Source organism: Sander lucioperca, chromosome 6, assembly GCF_008315115.2.
Source record: "Sander lucioperca isolate FBNREF2018 chromosome 6, SLUC_FBN_1.2, whole genome shotgun sequence".
Lineage (NCBI taxonomy): Eukaryota > Metazoa > Chordata > Actinopteri > Perciformes > Percidae > Sander > Sander lucioperca.
The window spans coordinates 29,550,648-29,560,647 of record NC_050178.1 but is presented as its reverse complement, the minus strand read 5'-3'; the positions used below and the strand labels follow the sequence as shown (position 1 = coordinate 29,560,647).

The following is a 10,000-nucleotide window of genomic DNA, read 5'->3' as shown; positions in this document are numbered from 1 at the left end:
TGTTTGTCGTCCCCCCCCCCCCCAATACCACCCACAACCTGTCTGAAAGTTGTAAGTCTTCTGGTAGCTGTGCCAAGAGAAATCTGTTTGTTCGTGGATAAATGTTACTACATATGAATTCACTTGCCACATACCAAAGTATTTCCAATCCATCAAAACCTTGCTGAAATATTTTGTTCCGATGCTTTCATGGACTCTCTCTTGGCTTCTCCCTTGACTGTATGATGCCTCCACGTCCCCTGACTGCCTGCAAGCTTCTCCTGTACTATACGGTAATTCCTCTACTGTGAGACAGTAAGTCTCGTGGGTATGACTGAATCCCTAGCCTATTTTTATAAAAACGTCTGCTACGGAGCCATAACGTGAGGTACAAGGTAATGGAGCCTTTTATACATTGTCGTGTTTCTTTAGAAATAAACAATGGACAAATAGAGTCTTTAAACTCTTCAGATGTAAAGTTATTCTCTGTCAAAGTGACGTCAAAATGAATGGCAGTCAATGGGATGCTAACGGGGGGTGATGGCTTGGTAGCATCAAAATGGCGCCATAGGAGCTACGCTTTTCTGGATGCTCGCTTACCCCCTTGATACTTCCTCACCTTACTTCCTGCTTTGCTCCTGTCAGAACTGCTATGGCCACTAGAGGGCGTCACTAGAAACCTAAATATAGGTCAGAATGATGCTGGAACAAACTACCGATGGGAGTGTTTTTCGGGGGAGGACAGTCTCGTATTGTGGAGGAAAAGGGGAAAAAAAACGCTCAAACTAATAAAACTCCACTGGATATTTTCCCATAGTCTTTATGACTTTTTCGTCGTAAATGCACCCTCAATAAGAACAGAGTGGCACAGGTTTGTGCATTTGTCTGTAGGCTATGTAGTCATTCTGAACCCTGCTAAGAGAGGGCCAGTCACGCTGCATCCACTATGAGTTGGCTGCTGCCTTTATTCTCCTGACATGCTGACAGTTATATTCAGTCTTTCTTTTTATTTTCTTCCATTTATTGCAGTATTGTGTGTGTGTGTGTCTCTTCTACCTGAAAGTAATCCCACTTTCACTCTGCACACAAAGTGTCTCCGCGTTTTGTTTGTCTTTGAACAGAAACATGTTCAATGTCAGAAATGAATATTTCTTTTGATGAATTAACAAAGAAATTACAACATTACACATTACGGCACATTGTATTTCTTTTCCATCTCCGACTACGTGAGCCCCCGTCTGTATTTTTCCTGCATGTCTCTACGACGTGTAACGTTAGACAGCCAATCACAGACAGTATTAGATCTTGGTAGAAGCATGCTGCGTGCTGATTGGCTCCCTGATGCTGAAGAGATTTACTCCTTAGGTTTTGAAATTGGGTATTGAATGACAAGGCCTTTTTCCATACTCAATACTTTAAAGTCAATTTGGTCGGTGCCTAAAACGGTTTTAATTCCATACACAGTCCTACTCTTTACTGTGTGGATTTCCCCTTCAGGGACAATTCATTTTGAAGTTGAACTTATCTTGTTATCTAGTGTTTTCATTCAGCGGCAGGCGGCCTCGTTAAAGAGTAACACAGTGATGTGAGATTCAACAGATACAATCTGCCCCGACCTCCAGCGGAGTGGATGCAGAGTGGATGGACATGTGTGAACAGCGGTTTTAGGATAGAGAGTTAGGATGTAACGGGCCGGCTACATTGCACACATATGCAGAGCGGATGCTCCAACACTACTCTTCCACTAGTCCAATCATTTTATGAAAAAAGGTTGGACAAATTTCAACAGAAGCAAACTCAACTGATTTTGTGTCCTCAATATGTCCTAAGTAAGGAAAAAAAAGCCCTTAGGGGAAAGTTTTGAAAAAGACCCAAATATAGCCTATTCATACGCCTATTCATTATTTTTCTCACGTGAATAGGGTAAAGATTTTAACCTTTAGATATCACCATGAAAATTACTGAGTTGATTACTTACATCAAGACAAACAAAAAATTTAAACTAAGGAAATTTGTGTTTGGTAGATTATTTCTCTGTGGTAACAATGCTTTTTGGCAATAAGTCTTATCCTGTTGGGAAGCCTGTTTAGTTCCCTTTCAAATGGTGCCCCATTTGTAAGGAACATGCATGTGTGGGATGAGCAGCAGTGCTGAGTATGTGGGTTGCGCCCGTGAAGAATTTGCCAAATCTTCTCTGCCAATGCCAAACAGCTTATTCTGCCATTGACTCGGTTGGTGTTTGGTGGATTGGATGATTGAAATAGTTTGTTAACATGGGCAAACGGTGCATAATCTAATTACGTATGTGCTAATTTGCATAAATACCACAACAGATCTCAACATTGGGTATAGCCAGGTGAAATGTCTTGTTGAATCTTGTTGACATATAACAGTATAAGGTCTGAATGGAACCCATTTAGGCTAGGTTGACCCCCATTAAAATGACTGGACTACACTGCAATCAATGAAACTGGACAGAGAGCAGTAGTGGTGATCTGCTCTACAAGCGTAAAAACTGGACAGTCTTCTATTTCTATTTTCTACGTGAGGTTTATGCGTCCCTTTCACACAGAAATAGAACAGAACAGTTTGGATCGTTTCTACTTTCTAAAATGTGAGCATGTTTCTGCATTGACTACTTCTTCTACTTCTACTTTTAATATTTTAAGTACATTTTCCTGATACTTTTACTTGTAACAGAGTATTTTCACAGTGGGCTGTTGGTAATTTTACTTCAGTAGATAATCTGAATACTTCTTCCACCGCTCCTCAAAACAACAATGGTGGACGTGACGGACAGATGGTTCATCCAATCACGTACCAGGTATTTTACAGAAGTGCCTGCTGTTAAAAGGCTAAACTAACCTAGGCTCGTAACACAAAGACACACAGCTACTCAGGGTTAGCATTAATGGTATTATCTGGTTTTCCCTGCGTGTTGCGTTTAACATAAGACTGAGACTGAACCTGCCTGGAGGAGTGTATATGTACCCGGCTTCTAGAGGGGTTGGTACCGTGTTCTGTGTCCATACAGGCGTTATTTTCGTGGCGGGGATCACCTCTCTTCCCAGCATCAAATACCAGTAGGCTAGCTACGAGCAGTTATCAGTTTGTCTTCGCTGACCAATGACAAACAAAGAAAACTCCAGGCTCAAGCCCGATGGCTGCACCTGATTGGACAAACGCGAAACCTACCCTAATGGCAGCTCCTTTGGAACATGGGCGCGTGCGTCTGTGTGTGTGCATCTGTGTGCGGGTGTGTGTGTGTGTGTGTGTGTGTGTGTGTGTGTGTGTGTGTGTGTGTGTATCTGTGTGTGTGCGTCTGTTTGTGTCTGTATGTGTCTGACTGTCCGTCTGTGTGTGTGTGTGTGTGTGTGTGTGAGAGAGAGTGTGTGTGTGTGTGTGTGTGTGTGTGTGTGTGTGTGTGTGTGTGTGTGTGTGTGTGTGTGTCTGTGTCTGTGTGTGTGTGTGTGTGTGTGTGTGTGTGTGTGTGTCTGTGTGTCTGTGTGTGTGTGTGTGTGTGTGTGTGTGTGTGTGTGTGTGTGTTAATGTTCACCATCTGTTTTAGGCTGCTATCCTCCGGCCTCGGGCCTGCACACTGATAATACCGCTGCTAATGACGGCAGGCAAAGATAGTAGATGAAGAAGAGGAGAACAAACACAGAAACACTGCAGAGGAAAACTAGGGAATGATAGAGCAAAGGATACGAGGAAGAAAGAAAGAAAGAAATGACGGAGGACAGGAGATGGAAAAATATCGAGATAATGAAGACGGAAACAAAGAGAGGCACAAATGTTGGCTTCTCTTCTGTGTTTCCGTCTCTCTGAGTTTTCCCCTGAATGCACATGCCCTTTAGTAATCTCTGCAGCAGTGGAGCTGCTAACGAAGTGAAGAAAAGAAAGAAAAGGAAAAGAAAGAAAAGCTTGGACTTTGTGAAGCAGTGAGGAAGCTGCAGAGTCACATCTCTTCCTAAATTAGAGGCGGTAGAAAACACTGAGCTGTAACTCTGCAGGAAGCTCTTAGAAACCTGGACAGTTTGTCAGGGAAAACTCTTAAACCTCCAGCATGAAAATACTTAATGTGTCATCAGACTGACTAACAGTATAGTCTTAATATTTTAAAAAAGCGTACAAAATGGCGAAAAAAACCTCTAAAAAAAGCATGTGCCTACAGCAGTATTACAGCAGTATTACAGCAGTAGTGCAGCAGTAGTACAGTACCCAAAAACTGCAGAAAAAATGGCGGAAAAAACTAGTCAAACACACACTAGGCCCAAATGAACTAATCACCAAATTCTTACTAAACAAAGAGATAGACGAGCCCCCACTTGTCACAAACCAGCTCAAAGCATGTGACAAGGAGACACACCATGATAACGTTTAACCAAAAATGTACTTTATTAACTCCAATCAAACCGAATTAGACCAAATAAAAGGATTATTAAGGTGTGGCACAGACACAGATTCACACACACACACACACACACACACACACCCACACACACACACACACACATAGAAACAAACACACACACAGAGATACACAGACACACACACACACACACACACACACACACACACACAGTATCAGGTGTTTCCAGTTGTAGAAACTTGGTGAAGGTGTTTCTGTCTCTGCGTCTCTTCTTCTCTCAGCCGTCTCTATACAATATTACAGTATCTCATTCTCTCTCGTCTGTAATTTATATATTTCCCCCGGTCGGGATTAAAGAGATTTATCTTCTGTGTTACATTTCTACAACTGCAAATTAATTATGGATCACAGCCGTCATCACATGGCTCGGCTCCATGGAGACGGCCGGCACGTATGTGTGTTTGTGTGCGTGTGTGCGTACGTGTGTCTGTGTGTGTGTGTGTTTGTGTGCGTGTGTGTGTGTGTTTGTGTGCGTGTGCGTGTGTGTGTGTGTGTGTGTGTGTTTCTCTACAGTGGAATCATCCAGAAAATCAGAAACCTTAAGAACAAGTATATCAAAAAGTCTAATTAAGCGACAAATAACAGTCAGTCAGTTAGAGCCGGCTCTGAGATATACATATACCCTATGTGTATATATGTATATATATATATATATATGCTATATACAGTATATACACTATTTTCTCAGTGATATTGCTGACGTTAAGACGCCCCTCTCTGTCAGACAGAGACTGGGCCTGCCTCTCAGAAACACAATGGCCGCCGTGTCCACCGCTCCACTGTTGGTTTTTTGTCTCTTCAGGTGTCTCTGTAACGACGTGCTGTCAGCTCACCTGGGTTTGATGGATGTTCTCTTCCTAACGCTGCGTGAGTGCACACTAAACGACTGAAATGTAAATGTGATTGCACTCATACATGCAGAGAACAATTGGCCCCGTGGTTTGCATAAAATGCCTTCATTTGTGGAAGCTAACAACACCCTTGGCGTTAGCATTCGCTGGGATAAATGTTCAGAGGCAGTTTTACACGTCAGTCATTTGACTTTTCTCTTTCTCTTTATTTCTATATGGGATGGGAGAGAATATGGTATGGAACTAAATGGTCACCTAGAGTCTCACATTAGCTGAGGTGTGCCCATTAAAAGGCAATATTTTTCAACCTGGACCCTCTTTTACCAGCTTCACAGCTGTAATGTAACCGAGCTGTAATGTAACCCTACAGGACTAATGATCAGCAGCAGTCAGCGTCCACTAAAAGTTGTTGTTGTTGCTGCTGACAGACTCGGATTATTATTCTAAGAGTCTGACAACATTATGAAAAGATCCCTACAGAGATAGACCTTTTAGTTAAAGAGTAAGATCCTTTTAGTTTAACATCAAACAGCCCCGAAATCACCAAACTACACCAGACTCCATGTAAATAATCAGGACTTTTAGCGTGTATAGAGCCAGCATATTTCCACCAGACTCCATGTAAATAATCACTACTTTTAGCGTGTATAGAGCCAGCATATCTCCACATGTAAATGGGTGAATTAAAGGTGCTGTAGGTAGGTCTGTGAAGATCCAGGACTTAGCCAAAAAATGTGAACATCGACAACTTCTCAGTCCCTCCACCCTTTCCGCTAAAGCCCAAAACGGTCTCCTAAGCCCCTCCCCCCACAAGGGAGAGCTGTGCACAATAGAGCACGTGTGAAGAGGGGGGAAGGGGAGGAAACCTGTCTGCAGCTCGTGCACGGGGGAGGGAAGGACGCTATGAAATGTGTTCTCCTGAGCAGTGATTGACACGCAGTTAGACACCCCCCCGGTCCTGATTGGTGCATCTGAACAGTTAGACACCCCCCCTGGCCCTGATTGGTGCATCTGAACAGGGAGCTGTGTATTTTTGTAAATCTCTCTCCAGGCTGTAGGTGGAGCCAGAGGAGCTGGATTTATTTTAATGACCTGCTTCATGTAGTTCTACTGGAACATAGGGTCAGTTTCAGCAGATATGACAGAAAGGTAGTTTTAGAAGTCTTACCTACTGCACCTTTAAGGGTTTATTTCAACCAAACCAGAGTGGTGATTGTTGGAACAGATGAAAGATGAACCAAGACGGCTTTTGGTAGCTGGGGTTCAAACCCCAAAGGGTTTAGGGTTATTTGTCGTCTTCCACCGCGGCTCAAATTAGCCGTGAGCTGGAACGAGCTAGAAACACGAAACTTGGCCCAATGACTGGAAATGATGTGCATTAGGTTCCCAATAAATATGAGCCCAATCTGCCACATGGTGGTGCTACAATTAACCATAAAAAAGCCATTTTGGAAAGAAAAGCTGTAGCTCAAGTGGTGGTGTTTGCCTAACAATCAAAAGGTTGATGGTTGGATCCCCAGCCCTGCAGCCCCATCTCAGAGTCTATGAATGTGAGTGGAAGTTGCTTTGAGTAGTTGTTTTATAAATGCAGTCCATTTACACCCTTCTGTTTCTGTCCACTTTGAATGTATGTAGGTGTATATTTACATGGAGTCTGATGACGAAACAGAGTTTAAAAGCTGCTTGAAACAAAGAACATGAATAAACATGTTGCTTTTGCCAGGCACTTCACCTGAACCCCCCCGCTGTGTTGGGACAGAACAGTAAAATGAATGTTGCTGGAGGCGAGTTTGGCACAAAATAAACGTTGGTTCTGAGTATGAGGAGCTCAATTATGCAGCGCTGCGACAGGAAGTGACAGGACGCTCTCATCCTGTCAACCGTAGTCTGACATCAACACCCGTGTGTGTGTGTGTGTGTATGTGTGTGTGTATGTGTGTGCGCGCGTGTGTGTGTGTGTGTCTTCCACCTGTAAACCTGAAAGTAATCCCAATTTCACTTTGCAACACGGAGTGTCTCTACTGTTGTGTTAGTCTTTGAACAGAAACATGTTCGCTGTCAGAAATGAATATTCTATTCGATGAATTAAATATTCCCTGTGTGATAGTGTCTTCCTGTCTTTCCGTTCTCCGTCACTTCGACACAAACATTTTGTAAAGATGTTTGTGTTGACAGCAGGGACGCTGCACAGAGCCCTAATTTGCCGACACGTCTGATAACTTTATTTTTAGGCAGATTAGACAGACAGACAATTTAGTTATGTTGTGTCGACAAGCGAAGCTGCTATTAGACGGTGGAGATGGGGACATGGTGGCGACAGAGACACAGTGGAGACAGGGACACGGTGGAAGACATCAGGAAGAAATAAACGGGCTGTGGGGAAGGCACGACAAAAATGATTAATATATATTTATCAGAAAGTCTCCAACTGAGGCTGATTAATGAATTTAATTCTGCAGGTATTTGGATATAAAGGTTGAAGAAAGACAGAAAGAAAGAAATAAAGACAAAGAGACAAAGACAGACAAAAGATAAGGTCAGAATGTGAGAGTAAGTGGTGAAGGGATTCGAGAGGAAGAGGTGGGAAGAAAGACGAAGAGATGTCAGAGAGATGAAGCGAAGGAGGAAGAGAGGTGAGGACATTTTGACTGGAATCTGCTCTGACACTTCACATTTCCTCAACTTTTAATTGGACGGTCGGTGTCAGGCGTGGGACCCCAGGGTGGCGTGGGCGCTGGCGTCCGGCTGCGTTATCTCGACACGTCTTCACAGGTTGGCTGAGCAGGATCACAGGGAGATATGACATGACACATTTCACTTCTGCAAATGTCCTCGCTCAGTTTCTCCTGAAAAAAGCAGAAAAAAACATTTAAAAAAGTGACCAAAATGTTTAAATCAGGTCACACAGTTTCTCCTGCGTCAGACATCTCATTGATAGAAGACATGAAAACATGAAAAATGTTCGAAAAGAAACAGCAAAGAAAGAAGAAAAAAATGACAAAAACTTTTTTTTTAAAAGCAACAAAAACGTTAAAAAAAAATAAGACTAAAATATTGAAAAAAGTGAAAAAAATTAGACGGAGACAAATCACAAGTCCCACCAGACTCCATGAAAAATAATCAGTACATTTATCATGGTAAAACACACTTCATTCAAAGTGGACAGAAACTAAATCAAACTACCAAAAGCCGTCTTGGTTCATCTTTCCACTGTTCCAACAATCACCACTCTGGTTTGGTTGAAATAAACTCTTAATTCACCCATTTACATGTGGAAATATGCTGGCTCTATACATGCTAAAAGTCCTGATTATTTACATGGAGTCTAGTGGAAATATGCTGGCTCTATACACGCTAAAAGTCCTGATTATTTACATGGAGTCTGGTGGAAATATGCTGGCTCTATACACACTAAAAGTCCTGATTATTTACATGGAGTCTAGTGGAAATATGCTGGCTCTATACACGCTAAAAGTGCTGATTATTTACATGGAGTCTAGTGGAAATATGCTGGCTCTATACACACTAAAAGTCCTGATTATTTACATGGAGTCTAGTGGAAATATGCTGGCTCTATACACGCTAAAAGTCCTGATTATTTACATGGAGTCTAGTGGAAATATGCTGGCTCTATACACGCTAAAAGTCCTGATTATTTACATGGAGTCTGGTGGAAATATGCTGGCTCTATACACGCTAAAAGCCCTGATTATTTACATGGAGTCTGGTGTAGTTTGGTGATGGTGATTTCGGGGCTGTTTCATGTTAAACTAAAAGGATCTTACTCTTTAACTAAAAGCTCTATCTCTGTAGGGATCCATCCCATAATGTTGTCAGACACTTAGAATAATAATCAGAGTCTGTCAGTGCATGTGACGGTCTGATGTGCACGTGAAGGTGGCGACACACTGAGACTGGTTTTACAAAACAGTCATTACTCATCCTGTATTTGTCTGTGTGTGTGTGTGTGTGTGTGTGTGTGTGTCTCTCTGTGTGTGTCTGTTTCTGTGTGTGTGTGTGTGTGTGTGTGTGTGTGTGATAGAGCTACATAGGGAAAAAGTGATTGTGTGGATCTTCTGACTTTAAAATGGGTTTGATTTTGTCGTCCGTGTCTCTTTCCGCAGACTGCACTTCTCTTCTGAAACGTAACAAGGAAAACGTTGTTCTATTCTGCTCAATTATCTCCATTTCCTCTGCCTCCCTTTTCTCTTTCTTTCTCTCTGTAAACCAGTGACTCACAGAGAACAGCTTCTTGTTTGGATGATTGGGAAATGCACGGAGGCAGAATTTATCTTTAAGGAGTGGAATAGAAAGAGGTAATAATATCTGGCTGCTGGGTAATTTATTTATTTGTGGGCTGGCCTCAGTCGACCCGCTGTGACGCACACTCAATTCCATGCTGAGGGCTTTTCTGAGTGACGTCGCCATCGTAGAAACACAAACACGAGGGCACGGTGTCGCTGATCCTCCGTGGCGCTCTGACCCCGTGTTCGCCACGTTCCCCCGTCCAAACCGAACACAGGCCCGTTTGAATAAAAGCCTAATTAACCGTTCTCGCAGCACGGCGCCTGCCACAGATGTGATTTGTTGTCGGCCTCGTTAATGTTTTGCTGTATTGCTGAGATTAACGATGATGAAATATCCTTCCGTAACCATCTGGCGGGGGGGGGGCATAAATTCTAAATTCATAAATTCATCTGGCAGTGACATTATGTCCCAGCAAGGGTGGAGGTTTGGT

At 42.8% G+C, this 10,000-nt stretch overlaps 3 protein-coding genes and 2 long non-coding RNA genes across 6 annotated transcripts in view; 3 read left to right on the top strand and 2 right to left on the bottom strand.

The window, feature by feature from the left end:
* LOC116034706 overlaps nucleotides 1-6,560 on the top strand; it is a 7,174-nt gene extending 614 nt beyond the window's left edge. Inside the window, exons 2-3 of the long non-coding RNA XR_004101184.1 lie at nucleotides 5,214-5,221; nucleotides 6,546-6,560. This is a non-coding gene — a long non-coding RNA (uncharacterized LOC116034706). The remainder of the gene's footprint in view (nucleotides 1-5,213; nucleotides 5,222-6,545) is intronic.
* The window catches only part of LOC116063564 (metabotropic glutamate receptor 7-like), a 480,756-nt gene that overhangs the window by 22,608 nt on the left and 448,148 nt on the right, over nucleotides 1-10,000 (top strand). The gene's annotated exons all lie outside the window — the stretch shown is intronic.
* LOC116034688 overlaps nucleotides 1-10,000 on the top strand; it is a 678,603-nt gene that overhangs the window by 389,484 nt on the left and 279,119 nt on the right. The window lies entirely within an intron of this gene.
* Nucleotides 1-10,000, bottom strand: part of LOC116065136 (myosin light chain kinase, smooth muscle-like) — a 766,302-nt gene that overhangs the window by 543,150 nt on the left and 213,152 nt on the right. The window lies entirely within an intron of this gene.
* The window catches only part of LOC116034705, a 15,287-nt gene continuing 8,226 nt past the window's right edge, over nucleotides 2,940-10,000 (bottom strand). Inside the window, exon 3 of the long non-coding RNA XR_004101183.1 lies at nucleotides 2,940-2,950. This is a non-coding gene — a long non-coding RNA (uncharacterized LOC116034705). The remainder of the gene's footprint in view (nucleotides 2,951-10,000) is intronic.